General features: G+C 39.4%; 1 long non-coding RNA gene and 1 pseudogene across 1 annotated transcript; one reads left to right on the top strand and one right to left on the bottom strand.

The window, feature by feature from the left end:
- The window catches only part of LOC114047539, a 9837-nt pseudogene extending 7510 nt beyond the window's left edge, over positions 1–2327 (bottom strand).
- A 4504-nt stretch (positions 2328–6831) lies between these two features.
- Positions 6832–18223, top strand: LOC114047574. Its single transcript, XR_003569634.1, has 3 exons — positions 6832–6868; positions 17150–17244; positions 18129–18223. It is a non-coding gene; the product is annotated as an uncharacterized LOC114047574 (long non-coding RNA).
- Positions 18224–19952: the final 1729 nt, after the last annotated feature.

Below are 19952 nucleotides of genomic sequence, written 5' to 3'. Positions count from 1 at the left end.
CCAGGAACTGCACAAAGCATGCTATAAATATTATATTTTTTTCTCACAACCACCTTGGGAGGTAGGTGCTCCCCAGTTTATTGTTGAGGAAAATGAAACAATCAAAGGCTTATTTAGCTTAGGATCACAGACTGGATTTGAACTCAGATCTTCCTGAGTCTAGGCCTAGCGCTCCTTCCACCTAGCTATTAAAAAATGAGAGCTGATGATGCCCCTACTCATCCAGTAGGATGAAGCCAGCTTGTAGATGGCCTTGAATTCCAGGTTAAGTAGTTTTTTAAAAAATTTTATTAAATATGTCTCTGTAATCATTTCTAGGAAAAAAAAATGTGTGCACCAGGCCCTTAGTTAAAGGCATTAAATTATTCTTTCTATGAGAAAACCAGAATTTATATACATCAGTTTATTTATTACCTATTGGGTGCTGGGAAAAGCACTTAAAGCCTCTGGGCCTCAGTTTCCTCCCCTTTAAAATGAAAATGTTGGATTAAATGACCTCTACACTCCCTTCCAGTTCTAAATCTTTCTGTTTTATCCTGTGAAACTGAGGCTTTCCTCTGTTATGTGAACTGCATAAGAACACACAGATAATGAGTGGTATGGGAGGGCTTTGAACCCCGATTGCCTGGTTGTAAACCCACGGGCCACTTAAAACCCTCTGCCTTGGCAATTAAGATCCCCAAGGAAAGTCATGTAAGGTTCAGATGAGGGGGCCTTGGTTTGCTGATTGAAGCAGATGTAGCGTTAAGTGAGACATTTCCTCAATAAAGAAGTTAGAACTTTTTTGGGGGTGGGAAGATGTGCTGGTCAGGCTGAAGTATATTGTTTTTGATATCTAGGTCCCTGACACAGGGATTTAAGCTCCCTTGTCTGCAGAAACCAGCTTAAGGGAGATAGGTGTGGGGGAGGAGGGACCAAACCAATCTTAATCCTCTACAATTCCTACATAACTGTGTTTCAGCAAATATTTTGCAGAAGGATTTTCAGACTGAACTTCAAACAGTGAGCAGTTTAGTTCAACAGCTCAAAGAGCTTCACAATTTTATTTTATCGTTTTATTTTTTTGAGGGTGGAAGGAAAATGAACATTGTCTTAGCTGACATTTAAACCTCTATCCTCTTCTAGCTTGTTACACTGCTTCACATATTTTGGTCAGACACGCTTCCCTGAAGAAGAAGAAAAGGATATTTATAGCACAGTAGGCCTATAATATGGCAAGCTGGTACCTGTCAGTTTGTGGTTATATAAAAATCTAATAATAGAAACCAATAGCTTGGGCCAACCTGAGTAAGCACCTTTGTGAGTGAGAGACCAAGGTCCAGCTAGGCTTGGACAAGGAGTGACCCCCAGCTGCTATCTATGCAGCCCAATCTCTTACCCATGAATAAATGCTGTAAACCTGTAAGGAGTCCCTCAAAGCCTTTACTTAGTGAATGACTTTGGGTCCTAAGACCTTGGAAAGAGGAGGTCAGATGTCATTCTTTAACACTGGATGAGACAACAGTAAATTGCTATAAAAACTAAGTTTGTGTCCTAAAGCTATCACTCCTTGGGAAATAAGAAAATGAATGTCCCTAAATGATAACTATCCTTTCAAATAGAACCGGGGGAGGCAGCTCGATGTAGTGGATAGAGCGCCGGACTTGGAATTAGGAAGATCTGAGTTGAAATCATGGCTCAGACATTTATTTAGCTGTGTGATGCTAGGCAAGTCACTGAACGTCTCTGAACATCAGTTTTTCATCAGTAAAAATGGGCCTAATGACAGTACCTATCTCACAGTGTTATTGTGAAGATCAGTTGAATTAACATATTGGAAGCAGTTTGGTGCAGTGGAGACAAAAAATAACTGAAGTCAGAGGTCCTGGGTCCAAATTCTACTTCCCAGGTTTGTAAATAGTGTGACCATGGACAAGTCAATGGATTTTCCTGGGCCTCAGTTTTCTTTTTGGAGGCAGCGGAGGCTTGCTTTGCACATTCCCGGATCACCTAAAATGGAGGTAGCCACTTGGAAAATGCCAGGGGTCTGCTTCTGGGAGAAACTATCCTGGGTTCCCTTGCCTTATAACTGGGAGTAGCTTCCTCTGATTGGCTGTGTAGCTGGAACAGGACGACAGCCTCCGTCTTTTTCCTGTGTTTGTTTTTCCTGTTGTGTCCAAAAGGTAACGATCACACAATGCAGACACCTTAACTGAGCTGGGGGGGGGTATACCTCTCCCACCCGTCTTCTTACCCTGTGGCTCTGATAAATGGGCCTTGGATCTCTGATTGTTCAGTTTCAGGTGCCAGTGGAGGCCATCCCCACCAGACCTGAGATTTCTAGCCATGTCTCTGGAGCCAGGATTTCAGGTGAGATCTTGTAGTCACCCAGCCCACAAGGAAGCCCAGAAATGCCAGGGTGCTTGGGACTTGAACTGGAACTTTGGTCTGGAAATTTGGGACTGAGCACTGCACTAGGGAAACCTCATTTATCTATAAATTTAATCTCTTCCTCTCCCCAGAGACTGAGGAGGTATTGAGGGAGATTAAGCCTCACCTGTTGTGGAATATGTCTGTATGCTTGTTAATATACCTTTGAAGTAAATAAATGTTCCTTTTTAGAAGCTAACCTGAATGTTAGTGGCTAAATGTGGGTACAGGTGATCTACCTCTACAATCCAGGCACTATCATCAGTAGGGGTCAGAGCCTTTGGCAAGGAGCCTAGACTCTGCCCAAATCCCTTTAAACCTACAAGAGAATACTGGGAAAGAGGCAAATTGTAACACACCTGGCCTTCAGGCAGTGGTGGCCAGCATAGACAGTGATACATGTGAAATGAGGAGACTGGATTAGGGGCACAGTGGATAGAACCCAGGAAGACCTTAGTTCAAATCTGCCCTCACATACTTACTAGCTGTGTGACCCTAGGCAAGTCATTTAACCTCTGCTTGCCTCAGTTTCTTCATCTGTAAAATTTGTAAAATAACAGCGCCTCCCTCCCAGGGTTATCGGCAGGCTCAAGTGAGATATTTTTAATAAAGTGCCTGCTATATAACTGTTGAGTTGTTTTTCAGCCCTGTCCAACTCTTCATGACCCTATTTGGGGTTTTCTTGGCAAAGATACCGGAATGGTTTACCATTTCTTTTTCCATCTCATTTTAGGTATAAAGAAACTGAGGTAAACAGGGTTAAATGATTGGCCCAGGGTTACACAGCTAGTAAGTGCCAGAGGCTGGATTGGAACTTAGTTCTTCCTGACTCCAGGTCCAGCACTTTATCCACTTCACCACCTAGCTGATACATAGCACATACTTAATAAATGCTTTTAAAATCTAAATCTAAAAAAAAAATTCTATAATGCTTTAAGGTTTACAAAGTTCTTTATAGGTATTATCACATCTAGATTGCCCCTAAGGTCCCTTCTAGTTCCAAATCTATGATCTTATGTAAAGCATTTGTCAAACCCATTATTTGCTTGGAAAATAACTATTATTAATTCTTATCATCTGGGAAAACAGATTAGTATTTTTTCTTAGATATGAAAAGAAAGGCAGTATGATATAATGGCTAACCTTTGAATCAGGAAAAGCTGTGTTTCAAGTCTTGCCTTTCATGTGGACTACTGTGAGACTGTGGGTAAGTCACTTACCCTCTTAGTGTCCCAAAGCAACTTTCTAAGGCTCCTAATTTCAGCCAAGAAGTTGATCTGCATCAGTGGAGGGAGTTTCAACACTGGAAGTTCTTTACACTAAAATGATCATGGATGGACCAAACATAAACAAAATAAAACCTCTTAAAACAGACAGACTCCATAAAAGTTATCCAGCTCAATGGACTCAGGGTACACAGCTATTAAAAGGGTTCCTACTCACTGTTAGAAGGTTCAGGCACTGCTTTTTGGTTTAGCAAGTCCTAAAGAGGGTTACTAAGTAATATAGAATCCTGGGATCCTGCAAGGAAGCTCAGACATCATTTAGGCTAGCTTTTTAGTTCAATCGCCTCATTTTACAAAGGAGAAAACTGAGCCCAGAAAAGAGAAATGACTTTCCCCAAGGTCCCACAGGTAATAAGAGTCAAAAGACTTCAAATCTAGTTCTTCTGGCACTGAATCCAGGCTTCATTCCATGTCACCTAAGACATGTAGTTACACCAGATCTTCTTTGAATGATGCCCTCTTCTGTTTACCTTTTTTTTTTTCTTTTTTGTTTTTTCTTACCTCGCCTTAATCACTGAATGGGTATAGCCTCAGACATACTGAGACCTGGGAAATAGCTTAAGAAGGCCAAGGTCTCCCACTGCATCTGGGGCCATTTCCTCTTGTCCTGATCTATGTCTTGCCACTGGACCCAGATGTCTGTGGAGGAGAGAGTAAGGTTGGTGACTTTGCACAGCCCTGCTTCACTTAAATCCAATTCACTTGAAAGTCAGGACATCACCTTTCTGATGTCATTGGTCTTCTTCAAGAATGAAGGACAAATACCTCTGTCCAGCACAATGGGTGGAGAGTATGTGCTTCTGTTTAGGGTAGTGTAGTCAATGTAGTGACATATGCTTGGGCCCTGAGTAGGACTGGACATTGAAAGATCTCAGGAGAAAATACACACACACACACATACACACACACACACACAGAGGTACATTATTTATCGTGATGGGGTTGTTGCGACAACCAAGGGAGGTAAAGCATTTAATGTGTTTGTAAATCATTAAAACACTATAGAAAGCTAGTTATTATTAATGTGACTACTATTTATAACATGAAAGGATAAATTTTTGCCTAAAATTGAAAAGAATAGTTAAATGACTTTACAGAATAAATATCAAAATATAGAAGAAAAATGAAGTTTAAAGCCCATAACTTAACACAGTTTACTGTCTTTTAAGACTTAACCTGAAGTCAATTTTCTCTGACCCAGTCTCTCTTACAAAGCCTCTTCATAGCTCTTTTTAAAAAAAGCTGGTCTATTTATATTTTCAGGCTAATAATTCTAGATAATCACAACTCTGTTAAAAATCATGAGGTCAGCAATGCCATGGTTAACTTCCAGATTTCAGAAGAACTCATTATATATTTCTGAAGTAGTCCAAAATAGCCTTCATGAAACAAAATCTGTCTTGTTATGCATAGTCTCTATTTTGTGATTCTTCCTAAAACCAGCCTCCCCCGCAGGACTGTGGATAGAGCACTGGGCCAGAGTCAGAAAGACCTGAATTTAATCCAGTCTCACACACTTCCTGTGTGACCATGGGTGAATTGCTTAACTTCTGTCTGCCTCAGTTTTCTCAGTTGTAAAATGGGGATAATATTAACTCCTGCCTCCCAGGGCTGTTGTGAAGATCAAATGAGAAAATATTTGTAAAGTGCTTAGCACAGTGCCTGGAACATAGTAGGCACTATATTTATTTCTCTGTCAAAAGAAGACGTGAGTTTAGAATAGCTGTTTGCCTCAGTTTCCTTATCTGTAAAATGAGCAAGAGAAGGAAATGGCAAACTGTTCCAGTATCTTTGCCAAGGAAACCACAAATGGGGTCATGGAGAGTTGGACACAACTGAAATGATACAACGACAACAACAACAATTCATTTTAGATGCAGTCTTACTTACTATTTGTGATCACTGCTTGCTGTTCTAGGTGTTCGCTAACCATCCCTTTAATAATATGTTCTAGAATTTTATATAATAATTATAGTCAAATCCAGGGACCCATAGTTTTTTAGATCCTGTTGCATTAAAAATTGAGTTAACATCTACCTGACTTTAATCCTGTGGTACATCTCTGGTTCACGGTGTCTTAGTAATCGTTTATACCAGGTCTTTCAGCATCCAAGGACTTAGTTCATCTGGGCCTGGTAATACGAACTTCTCAAAGACAGCTAGAAACTTTTTTTCTATATCCCTTCTTATTTGAGGTTTCAGCTCATTATTAGATAATTTTTTTTTTTGTCCTTTCCATTCTGAAGATCATTGTCCTGGTCAGAGAAAACAGGGGCAAAACAAAAGTAAGCAGATCTACCTCACTGTGGTCAGTTTTTACCGTCCCATTTACTTATTTACTCTAATGGTTGATGCTATACCTTTATGATTTTTCTCTTTCTCCCACTAAATAAATAACTCTCTCTCTCACACACACACACACACACACACACACACACAGAGTCTGTGGGTTGGACTGTGACTGATCAGGCCAATAGGAGCCTTGAAAGCTTTACTATATATTGGGCACAAGTAGTCCACGTGAATATTTCGAGTGGTGATGTCTCTAAATTTGCATATTTCACGTTTATTTTGAGCTACTGCAATTCTGCTTCACTCATGGAGCATGGCTTCTTCTTTGATGTGGGCACGCCGTGCTGGGTGGTCTTTTACTGGTGTCTCCCGTGTCACACAGTCCATTCCAAAATTCTTCAGAAAGTCCTTGAGAATTTCTTGTATTGCTTCTTCTGACCTCCGTGTGAGTGCTTGCCTTGTGTGAGTTCTCCATAAAATAGTCTTTTATGCAAACATATGTTTGGCATTCAAACAATGTGGCCAGCCCATGGGAATTGTGTTATCTGCAGTAGAGTTTAAATGCTTGGCAGATCAGCTCGACAAAGGCCCTCGGCGTCTACTACCTTATCTTGCCAGGTAATTTTCAGAATCTTCCTAAGAGAGTTCAAATGGGAGTGATTCAGTTTCCTGGCATGTCACTGGTACACAGTCCAGGTTTCATAGGCATACAACAATGAGGCCAGCACAGTAGCTCTATAGACCTTCAATTTAGTAGGCAGTCTAATAACTCTTCTCTTCCACACTTTCCTTCAGAACCTCCCACATATTGAGCTATCTCTGGCAATGTGTGTGTCAACCTCATCATCTATGTGTACATCCCTGGAAAGTATACTGCCAAAGTAAGTAAACTTATCCATGGCATTCAATATTTCTCTATTTGCTGTAATTGATGGTTCCATGTATGGATGTTGTGGTGCTGGCTGGTGGAGAACCTGTGTTTTCTTGGTGTTAATTGCTAGGCCAAAATTAACACAAGCAGCAGAGAATCAATCCAGACTTTGTTGCATCTCAGCCTCAGAGGTGAACAAAAAACCATGCACCATCCCTCCACTTTCTTTTCAAGTTAAATAATTTACCATCAGTGCGGCAGCTGACCTTGATACCATTTTCATCTTTGTGGAAGGCCTCTGACAACATTGTTGAAAACATTATGCTAAAAAACATGGGAGTAAGCACGCAGCCTTGCTTCACTCCATTTTTGGCTGGGAAAGTGGCTGGAATCTGTGCGAGCATGCCGTTGTGAAATTGATGCACAATACTGACCGACTTCTCCAGGCAACCAAATTTTGCTGTGACTTTCCACAAGCTCTGATGACTGACAGTATCAAAGGCCTTGGTCAGATCAACTAACATTGTGTATAGACCTCTGTTCTGCTCCTGGGATTTCTCCTGGAGCTGTTGGGGAGCAAACACTATCAACCATTTCTCTGCCCTTTCTGAAGCCACACTGGCTCTCAGGTAGATCAGCCTATTAAGGAGGACTCTGGCAAGAGTCTTGTAAGCGATTGCTAAGAAAGAGAACACCATGTGATTGTCACAGGACAACCTATTTCTTTTATCTTTATAAATATGGATGATGGAGGCATCCTTGAACTCCTGGGGGATAACCTTCTCTTGCCATATAACTGGAACATTTCAGTCAGCATTTGTAAGAACAGTGGACCCTTGCTTTGTAAATAGAATCAGCACCAGACACTTTACCATGTGAGAGGGGCCTAATGGCATTCAATAACTCTTCTTCAGTTGGAAGTCCAACTGGAGAGGGATTGACTTCAACCTGAGGTAAATGGTCAATGGCTGACTGATCATCTGTCGAGAATACTACGGAAGTGTTCAGCCCATCTCTCCAGGATCATGTCCTTATCACTAATCAATGTGGTTCCATCAGTGCTGAGTAGCTGAGATGTATCATAGCACTTTGGCCCATAAATAGCCTTTGGGATATCATAAAAGTGCTTTGGATTGTTACTATTAGTGTAAAACTGAATTTCGTCTACTCTCTTACTGAGCCAAGAATCCTGCATCTCTCTAAGCTTCACTTGCCCTTTACTTTTGATGGAGTTAAATGCTACTTTCTTGAAGATGGATGAACTATCTTGCTAGTAAACCCTGTGTAGTTCTCAGTTTTCATTTAGTAACCTCTGATTTTCCCCATCATTTTTGTCAAACCAGTCTTGATGTTTGCCAGTGTTCTGGCCCAGATGAACAAATGCAGTACTGTATACCAAATCTCTGAAAGCTGCCCATTCCTTTTCTACTCCACTGTTGCCAACCTTGTGTTGGCTCAGCTTTCCCTCCAACTTAGCTACAAACTGTTCACGCTCGGAGAAGTGCTCTAATCTGTTGCCATTAAGTCTTTTGCTCATTGTCTTGCCTCGCTGCCACCATTTTGTTGAATATGGATATTTAGCTTAGAGAGGATAAATCCATGATCAATCTAGCATTCTGCACTACACATTGCCTTCATCACTCTCACATCTTGTCTCTTCTCCTTACAATGGCATAGTCTATTAAATGCCAACATTTGCTGCAAGGGGGCATCTGTGAAATTTTATTGCATTTATGCAAATGGAAGACAGTGTTGGTGATGAGAAGGTCATGAGAAGCACAAATCTTCAATAGTTAAGTGACCATTGCTGTTTCAAGTCTCTGACTCCAGTCCTCCTAAGGACTCCTTCACATGTCTGGTAGTTTGTACCTACTGTTGCATTAAAGTCACTCAGAATGATAAGTTTGTTCTTTTTTGGCACATTGATAATATGGATTTCTAGGTCTTCATAAAATTTTTCTTTGACCTCATGGTGGGAGCATATGCACTAATGATAGTGGTGTGGCACTTTCCTGCAAATGGCAATCACTTTGTCATGAGCCTATTGTTTACTCCTTTTGGTAAGCATATAAACTTGTTGACTAGATTGGTTTTGATTGCAAAACCTATGTCAGCTCCACAGTGCTCCCCATTACTATGGCCACTCCAGAAAAACGTGTATCCAGCTCTGACTTTGGTAAGCTGGCTTTCATTTACTAGCCTTGTTTCACACAGGGCTGCTGAGTTCTCTGGCAACAAGAGTTGTTTGTCTTTTTAGGTCTACTGGATTTTATGTTGTACCTAAGAGCGTACTGTTAGATGTACTGATGGTGAGTGAAATCATCTTTGTGAAATTTTTCGTACGTGTGTGTGTGTGGTTGTGTGTGTGTGTGTTTGTGTGTGTGCGTGCTTCTACCACAGGGTGAGATCCCTGACTGCCATGGTAAGCAGGCCAGGGTTGAGTGAAGCAGACAATTTTTAATGTACCTTTCTAGCCCTTCCTCACACTAGGATGTGAGCAGTGTGGTGCTTTAAAAAGGCTGCACAGAGACCCAGGGGCCTGCCATATCCTACTGTTGCTCCAGTGAGATGGCCTGGGCCACCTGCATCCAAGGTTGTGATCACAGATCCTAGTATATTTGCACCTGCGGCTTCATCACTTGCCTTTTGCCGCAGGACTTTGAGGTAAGTAAAAATGGTAAAACGGCTTGAGTGATGTCTGTTGATTCACACTTAAGTTGGACTTATGTGCGGCAGAGTTGCATGAAGTCATCAGCCTCACTGTCTCTTCCAGAGTCATCAGAGTCCAATGGTAAAAAAAGTCAAGATGACTGGTGACTGCTCAGGATGTGGTGGATGACCTTGGTATCTTCAATGTCTAACCAAACTCTAAGCTCTCCGCAACACCTACTTCAGTCACTTTTGTGGTTGATGGGGCAACATTTTTCTCATCTGCGCATTCTGCCAGGGGAAGTCTTTACATACGTGAGGTAGACATTCCCTCAATGGGTTTGAGGCCTATTATTTACCCTCAATCTGGTTTAGCTCCTCTGCCAAAATGGTTTACTGGGGTCTGGCCACTGCACATGCTACAGCTTCTGGTAGCCACAGTTGAGAGTTGGGTGAATCAGGTGGACAGCAAAGGTGGCTGAGGGGACCTGAAGAGGGCTTGGCAGCCCTCACACCAGAGGTACTAGTCTTACTTGAACACACCCTACACCCTATATGCACACATACATGTGTTTTTTGTATACATGTAAAGACACACATATTTATATACATATGTATAAATGTATGTGTGTGGAGATGTCAGTATATAACATAGATATGCACTTATATAAAATAAAACATATCACAAAATATATAGAAAAACAACCCCAAAAGTATATATGTCTTTACAGATTGTTTTTTGCCTTCATTACTGGTCTAAGTATTTTTGCACTCTTGACACTCATTTTTCTGTGCCACATTTTTATATTAATTGCCTATTTTGGGGACCATCGTCTACTTGTGTCTTTGTAATCTAGATGGGTCAAATGAACTATATAGTATATGACACTTGTCAATAACTATACCAAATCTCACCCTTTCAGCTTGCTACCTGGCTCATTATCTTATTAATTCTCTATTTGAGTTCTAAGGAAATCAAGGGTAATGCTCTGATATATCCTAATTAATTAACAAAAATCATGATCTCTCATTAACTCACCCCAGTTTATTAAAGAAATCAAGGAATATCTTTTCCCTGGAAACTTTAGTTCATCTATATCTTAATCCATGCTGTTCCCCCCGGCCTGCAACCAAGGATTCTTAACCTGGGTTCCACCGATGGGTCCATAGCTAGATTTTAGGGGGTTCGTGAATTTGGATGGAGAAAAAGTACATGTTAGTTTTTACAGAAAATTAAAATTACCTTCTCTTATGAATGTAAGCAACAACAATTCTACTGAGAAGGGGTTCATAGGTTTAAACAGACTCCCAAAGGACCTATGTCATACAAAAAAAATTAGGTACCCCTGACCTAGTTTCATAGCTTTAAATAAACACCATTGTTACTCGCTATAAAATTTGTTAATAGTGTAAACAATATAAAGACATATTTAAATATTTTAACACTGTCTTGTAGTGAGAATGATCACGGACCAGTTATCATTTAACTGCAACTGCTTATTTCTCCTTAACTCTGGAAACACAGTCCCACCATTCAACTCTATCAGGATGGTATTTAAAGCCTCTTAAGAATGTTCTTCAAGGTATATTCTTCATAGAGACTATCCTTCTCCATGGGGTGATATTTAGTCTCAGTTTTTCTTAGCAAATGTCTTTTTAGCCTCTTGAAAGTTAACTCACTGAGTTTCTCAGGAAAAAAAGGTTCAGTCTTTTTCTCTGTTCCTCAATAATAACTCTCCAGACATGACATTGTTAGCAATTTTCAGAGTGAGGTAAATTGCCACTTTCTTAAAATTCTGCTCCGTCTTAAACATAGGTAATAGTGTTCCCAATCTCTTTACTTGGAGCTGGTTTTCATTCTTTATAAAATCTAAATTAGTTAATGAGTTCCTTGTGTTTCCACATCTACCCTGGATGGCCTTGATATTGATTAGTACTGTTATGTGGCTCTGATGACCTACTCATAATTTGAGGTCCCACTGAAGTAGAAATAAGCTAGATGATGGACCAACCCCTGCATGAGACTGGAAACTACAAATACAACCTCCATTTGATGACACTTCTTTCCCAAGTAAGAGAAACGTATTAAGTACAGTTTATTGTAATCCTTTTTGCATTAGTGTTAAGAATTAATAATTTTCCTTGAACCCAGGAACCTCTGTGAATATGGTTCACAGAGTAAAAATTTGACAAATTATCCTTTATTTTGTATTTTTTTTTGTAAGAAGTCTTGCCAGATTTCCCCCCCAAACCCAACTCTAAGATAATGGGTACCTTTTTTTCTGAGGTCATTTTTAGAATGACTATTAGAGAAGACTAATAACAATGAGATAACAGCTGAGGTTATTGAATGTGAGTTATCCTTAGGCTAATTATGAGAAACTGCACAGCATAGGCCTCGCTTACAGACAACATGGTAATCACTTGTTTCTGCGGCTACTGGCTATGTTGAATGTGTGCCCGTCCAAAAGACTGACCATATGAGTTCGGAAAGACTATCCATCAGTTCAGTTGTATACATCAAAGTCCACTAGTGTTCCCAAACCTTTAAGGTCAGAAGTGGAAGTGAAATTTTTACTGACACATGATGTAAGAATTGGTACTTTTTTTCTATACAAAAGCAAGAACAACTTCAAATTGTATCATTGATACTATGATACTCAAATAAATGCTGAAGCTTGTATCTTTGCATCAATGACTTGTACAGGTTTAAGAACTTTATTGCTCATGGCATCCCAGGAGCATTTGGATTCCCAGTACTTAATGTCTGTTTGAGATCCAGCTGGTTTTATCGTATCTCTCAATACATTTCCTTGGAATATGCACAAGTTACGTGATAAATTTTCCTTTCCCTTATCAGTAGTGCAGCAGTAACATTTGTCACCTATCTATCCATAAAGAGACCATTGCCTGCTCAATATTAGGGAAAGACAAAGAGATCCCTTTCCAACCCTTGGAATTAGCCCATCAAACCTAAGACAAGATGAGTACATTGAAACAACTGTCTACTTTCCTTTTCATAATTGTTTTTCATTGACTTTTTGGAATTTACTTGTTGAAATATTTTGATATTGGTATTTTGCTTATTTGTGGAAAGACATTCGATGTCATGATGGCCCATTTCTTGGATTTTGTCTCTTGGGAATTTGGAGGTGCCTAGTATTTGTATTCTTCCCACACTTCAACTACTCTATGTTATTTAGCTTGATGGACACATATAGTATTTTTTCTCTCCTCCCCTATACCTCTACCCCAATTCTACTTTTCACTTGAAAGCTTTTTTGATTAGGTTTGTAATTTAGACAAACATATCCTTTTCAGCCTTTGTTACATGTATTCAGCGTCTGTCCAAGAGCCTTTCATTCGTGTATTTGAAGTTGCTATTCAAGAATCCAAATCTCTTATATCTCATCTTTTTAACATACTATTCACTTCCCAAATTTGCTTTCCTCTTTTGAAGTTTTAACTTCAATTAAAAACAGTGATGAAAACATTACTATTGCCCTTAGAACCTTTCTTACCCGAGATTTAATGCAATGTGTTTGAGATTATGGGAATATTAAATATATCCATGATTCATAGACCTCTAGGAGCAAGCACACAGTACATCGCTAAGTCTGTTCACAGCACTACCAACATTTTGAATTTTATTTTTTGGTCATCTTTAGCAATTTGATGGGTGTGAAGTAAAATCTTGGAATTGCTTTAATTTATATTTCTCTCATTAATAGTGATTTGGAGCATTTTTTAAAATATGGTTATAGATATCCTGGGTTTTCTTCCATTGAGAACTGCCTATTTATAGCTTTAGGCCATTTATTTCTTGGGAAATGGCTTTTATTCTTATAAGTTTGAATCAGTTCCTTATATATTTTGAAAATTAGACCATCAGATAAACTGCAAATATTTTCCCAGTTCTTTCTCTTTTAATTTTAGCTTTACTGGATTTGTTTGTGAAAAACCTTTTGAATTTTTTATAATTAAAATTATTCACTTAGCTTCTTTGATCTTCTCTATTGCTTGTTTGGTAATGAACTTTCCTTCTATCCATAAAACCGATAGGTAATTTTCCCCATGTTTCTCTAATTTATTTATGATACGCTAAGTGATCTTGGGCAATTTACTTAGCCCTGTTTGCCTCGGTTTCCTCATCTCTAAAATGAGCTGGAGAAGGAAATGGCAAACCACTCCAGTCTCTTTGCCACAAAAACCCCAAATGGGGTCATGAAGAGTCAGACACAACTGAAATAACTGAACAGCAACAAAGCTGAGAAAACAATTTACGTGGACCATTAGGCTAGAGAGTGAGCTCAATTGCTGTAGCCTGATGTGGCTGCTCAGACTGAGGGGTTTTTAGGGCCATGGTTTGAGCTAGTCCTGTGCTCTTTCCTCCAGCATTATGCTGCCATCCACACATTGGTTCTCTAGGAAAGTAAAGTTTTAAATAATAAACAAACAAACAAACAAGCAAACAAACAAACAACCTTTGGAAATTCCAACAGCTGTAGCTCAAATGATTCTCTTTCTTTATCTAATATGGATCTTGATGATGCCAGTCTGTTTCATATGATTTTATGAGTCAAATATAGATCTTCAAGCTAAAGTTGTTGTCTTTCTAACTCGTGTTTTTTTTTTAAAGGGCTAACTTTGTTTTGACATAGAACCAATGCACCATGCCTACACAGTTAGCTAACTTGCAAATTAGTTTCCTTTATGATGCAAAATTAATTTTTTCTTTACTAAATTCCAATTTGTATGCCTTATCTTGGTAAGGAGGTGGTTATGGATTTTCAAAGGCCAACAGGGTATAGACAGGTCCTACTAAGCTGGAAGGGCTATCTAACTGCCCCTTGTGACAGATCTTCTGTTGTCTAAAGATGAGTTTTTCTTCTTTTTGTTTTCTGCAGCATCTCATGAAAGTGTCTATTAAGACACAGAAGTTCTTTGACCTGCTATGGTGGGAGAGTACCTGCCCTTGAGGCCACCAATCTTTAGACAGTGCTGAAGTAATTAACTATCATTTGCAGATTATAAATATTTTAACATTCATTAAAATGGGGTCAATTGTATACAATTGTTTGCAAGCTAGTTTCAAGTTTGTTAAGTATGATAAAACCGTGTTATCTGAGATTTCAGTAATTCAGAATTTGTAATAATTTGAACAGGGGCTATTATGAAGTTTACTTTTAATACCGACAAAGAAAATTTTCTATGTAAGAAAATTCTTAGTATAAACTAGATTGTAAAGGGAGTATTTCCCTATTGGGGAGAACAAATTGTTTTCAACTATTTTAGAAGCACTCATTTGCATATAAACAATGAAATTAAGTATAAAGCAGAAGCAGGTCCTTTGATATGCTAACTACAAATTGTTCTTATCCATTAATTAGAGCCATTCCTCTGTTAGGGTATACTCAAGCCCATTTCTAGATCCAGTAACTCTATGTAAATTATAATACAGAAAGCCATAGGATATTGTCAGTCAATAAGCATTTATTAAGCACTTATTTTTTGCCAGGCACTTTGTTAAATCCTGGAGATACAAGGGAAAACAAAAATGTCTTCCCTGCTCTCAAGGACTTCATATTTGGATATTGGGGATGACATACAAATAATGGCACCTATTATATATTTTAGCTTATATATGTTAAATATAAATATTTTTGCATGTTAATTTATGAAATTAACTGAGAGAAAAGAGGACAATAATGGAACTGAAGAGGGGTACACCATATGTCTAGGGCTTAGAGAAGGAAGAGCAAACATTGACCAAGAAGATGAGTCAGAGAGGTTTAGGTAGTAATAAGTTACAGTAAAATGGTATTTTAATTCAATTCAATTACCTACTATTCCATGCCTATGTGCTTAGCACTGGGGATACAGGGGAAAAAATGAGATAATAATAGTTAGCTTTTAGGTAGAATTTTAAGGTTTTCAATGAGCTTTATAACCATTAAAGTATAAAATATTTTGTTCTTTTCCCTGGGAGGTAGATGCTATTGTTATCTTCTATTTACATATTAAGAAACTGAGTTAAATGACTTGTCCAACTAGTAGGTATCTGAGACTAAATTTGAACTCAAGTCTTTTGGAGTTGTCACCCCCCCCAAAACAGAGTTTGTTCTAAGAAAGAGACAAATGAATTAGGGTGTGGGTCCATGTTTTTATTTCTCTCAAGCTGGCTTGACACGTATTGCATGGAACTTACAGTCCTGGCTCAATTTGGGCCTGGGGGGTACAGTTACTTGCCCTTCGAGGAGTAGGTGCTCCCAAGGGGTGCCAATCAACTCTAATAGGTCAACACACCAGGAGGTGGGCTATATTAAAATGAGGTCTTGAGTATGTGACTTAAGTCACTTAAAACTGGTACAATACCTTTTCAACAGGGGTTAATAACATTCCACCATCATTCTACCTCCTGACAGAGGAAATACCTGTTCTATCAGACACCCCTCATCCCCACCACCACTCTCAGCCTTGGGCTATCTAGGCAGAAGAATCTGTCTCCACCCAAACCTGAGCAGATTAAATCAATTCAGGCCTTGGTTGGAGTTTGACCTGGGTAAGACTCAATGCAGTCTTATCAGTAATGTCCAACTTTGGGGGAAGCTCTGAGAATCATTTTTCACCGAGTCTAGATCTAACCCTTTCTCTACTGAGTTACCTAGCTGTTTCAAAACAAAAGTACTTGCTTTAAAGGGGGCTTACATTTTAAAGGGAAGTGGAGTGGTAAATCAACAACAAACACAGATAAGTAAATAGAAAATATGTACAAGCTAATTTGGGGAGGACTCTGTGAGGTAGGTAAAGTAGTATCATTCCAATTTCACAGATAAGAAAACAAGTTTGTCATTTGCCCAGGGACACATTGCCAAATAGTACATTAATGAGATAGAGCTAGGGGCTGGACCTGCGATTTTACTGGATTAGAGAACTTCAGAATGAGAAAATTCCTCCTACCAATGTGAGTTGATATTTTCTCTGCAATTTGTCATTTTAGAAAACTGCCAAGCTTACTGAGAGGGTGAGTGAGCGCTCAAGCTCACACAGCCTATATGTGTCAAAGGCAGGGCTTGAATTCAGGTATCTTCATCTTTAAGGCAAGCATTCCATCCACTATGTTACATTGTCCTTGGGGGTGGTAACAGACTTAATTGGGGGCAAACTCAGGAAGGTGTCCTTGCATTTCATCACATGACATGTTCATTCATCAATTCAATTCAACACGAATTTATGAAACGCGGGCAAATGTTGCTTTTGCCCTTAATGGAAACTCTTCAGTGACGTATTAGATGCTCACAACGAAGGGGCAAGGTCGCTGCTAGTCACTGAAGAAGGCTCCAGGATAGGAGTTTTTGTCATCTACATGGAAAAGGAAAGGGCCAGGCTTATGGAAATGAGCAAATACATAAAGGTAAATTGCAGCACACTATCAGAGTGGGGTGGTAAAATGTAGAGCGTGTGATGCAGTTTTGCCCTGATATTCTCCAAACCAGAGTTTCCACAGGAATCTCTATGACCATGGAAAAAAGCCAAAAGGCTTCAGAATATGCCTGCATGTCTCATGAGGCCAATAGATCTTAATGCAAACCACTGAGAGTATGCTAAGAGGAAACAGGGGAATTTTTTTTTTTTTTTACAGTTTCCTCCCATCATCTTCAAACTCACTAAGAAGCAGTTTGTTCAGTCTCTCATGAATTTCCCCCAGGAATATGCCAACCCATCTACCACTTGAAGGTATAGATGATTGTAATCCATTTTGTACAGGAGAGTAGAGGTAATGCTATTTGATTCCTTCTTTTTATTTCCATTGTTTTTATGTCTTAATTAAATGCTTTTGCTATTGTATTAATGCTAAAGAGCATTGTGCTGGGTGGGGGCTTATACTGTGATTTGTAAAAACTGACTACTAGAAAACTGCCCTTACTGGACCTGGGAGGCCCCCAATCAGAGCTCTCAATTACTTCAGGGCCCAGTTGTTGCATGGATTAAGTTTCCCTGCCATGTACAAGGAACTTAATAAATAACAACTCCTGTAACTATAGGCAGCTTCCCGCACATGAAACTCTCAGGTGGCCCTGTGAATCACAGCTCAAGTTTGTAAGTGCTCAGAGCCCTGATCTCCTCTAGATGGGGTAAAGAGAGTGACGGTAATGGTTAGTGCCTTTGAAGGCCAGGAATGATGATTCAGGACCATGCTTGGGCTGCAACTAGAGTGTCAAAAGGTAAATATGTCTTCTGCCTGATGAAAGCTTCTGTCTTCTGCCTATATTGCCAATTTTCTCTAGATTCTCTTACCAAAATATCTCAGAGTAAGAATCATGGAGTGTCTGGACTGGAAAGAGACTTAGAAATAGCCTTAATCTATTCCTGCCATTTTACAGATGAATAAACTAAGGAGAATTAAAGTCCCAAAGTCATACTGTAGTGTGTTTGTGGAGGAGTAGGGAAGGAGATAACACAGGGCTTGGGCAAGCCTCACATATCAAATATCCCCTCCTCCTCCTAGCATTCTTTGCTGTTTAAGCTAACCATGTGTGTGGGTATGGGTAGGGGTATGGGTATGTGTATGAACTAGTGAACAAGTATGGTATGTTTGTTCATTCATTTGTTTACTGTAGATTTGAAGCAACTTTGCACAGAGGCGTCAAACTCACCACCCCCAGGCCGCAGGCCATTGCAAAACTTCTGAGTGCTGCCAGAACCAGAATGTAATTTTGGTAAAATGTATTTGGGAAATGATTAACCAAATAAATAAAAACACAATACCATATAGATAATGCTAATCTGTGCTTTTTCTAAGTCAATATGAATCCCATACAGACCAGTTTCTATTTTGAGTTTGACACTACTGCTTAATTAGCAATGTGCTACCCTTCTCTGGGGACTGTGACCCCCTGGGTGTATATAGTCCTTCAACCCTGTTATCATTCTTTCTCAGAGCTTTTGTTAGGTGTCTAGATACAGCACAAAAAAGGACTTTAACCTTTGTCTTATGGGTCAGATTTTGTTGTTGTTGAGTTGTTTCAGTCCTGTCAGACTCTCTGGGATTTCATCTGGGATTTTCTTGGTAAAGACGCTGGAGTGCTTTGCCATTTCCTTCTCCAGCTCATTTTACAGATGAGGAAACTGAGGCAAACAGAGTTAAGTGATTTACCCAGGGTCACATAGCTAGGCCAGATTTTAACTCGGACTCTATCTGCTGTGCCACCTAGCTGCCCTTTATGGGCCAAACTCACTCATTTAAAGAGGACTCAAAAGCACAGCTGATTCTTCATTTCCCACCGGTTGTATTCATGCTTTTATTTGACTGGACAATCATCATGGCTTCACTCCCTCCAGGAAAAGAGCATCATCAGAAAACTAATTGTCATGGAGATAGCATTTGCTTTGGTACTCATACCTGATCATTACCAGCCTCTCTGCCCCCCCATCCCATTTTCAGTTTCCTTTTGTGTGTTGTCTTCCCCTATTAGATTGTAAGCTCCTTGAGGGCAGGGACTATCTTCTTTTTTCTTATTTGTATACCCAGTATTTAGCACAGTGCCTGGCACATAATAGGAGCTTAATAAATGCTTATTTTACTGTATTATATTGTAATTCAGGGGCAACTAGGTGGCACATTGGATAGGACACTGGGCTTAGAGTCAGGTAGAATCATCTTCCTAAGTTCCATTCTGGCCTCAGACACTTAACAGCTCTGTGACCCTGGGCAAGTCACTTAAATCTGTTTGCCTCAGTTACCTCATCTGTAAAATGAGCTGAAGAGGGAAATGACAAACCACTCCAGTATCTTGGCCAAGAAAACTCCAAATGGAGGTTGAATAAGACTGAAAAAAGACTGATTGTAATACGGTATTTATTATACTATACTGTATTGCAATAACATGATAAGTTTAGGGCAAACATATGGCTGAAAGGTTAAGTATACATTTACCTTATCATACTCTGGATTCAAAATCACGTTCAAACTCTACTCTTCAAGGAGACGAAAAGCTATTGTGCTGTATCTCTTTCTGGCTTACTGAACTGTTTAAATATACACATACACACACACACACATACACTGAAATGTTAATTTGTCTCTGACTTTTCATCTGTTCCTCTTATTCTTATGCTGATAGAGCCTGTCCAGAGTGAGAGGAGTACTGGGGGCAGAATGCACATCTAACCTGGTAGTTAATGGCTTAGTGAGAATAGACATGATGATGGACTTCTGCTAGCAACTTCATACACATTCTAATTCAACAAATATTTATTGTGTCTACCTTGTGCAGAGGGAGTGGATATCCTCCAGCTATCCTTGGGTAGATAAAATTACAACCATCTTGTTTTCTTGCTTTTGTATCTCCACTGCTTAATACGATGCCTGTTACACAGAAAGGACTTAATAAATGTTCTCTCTCTCTCTCTCTCTCTCTCTCTCTCTCTCTCTCTCTCTCTCT

The sequence above is a fragment of the Vombatus ursinus genome, unplaced genomic scaffold (assembly GCF_900497805.2).
Source record: "Vombatus ursinus unplaced genomic scaffold, bare-nosed wombat genome assembly UNPS02014789.1, whole genome shotgun sequence".
Taxonomy (NCBI): Eukaryota; Metazoa; Chordata; class Mammalia; order Diprotodontia; family Vombatidae; genus Vombatus; species Vombatus ursinus.
This window is presented reverse-complemented; position numbering and strand designations above follow the sequence as displayed.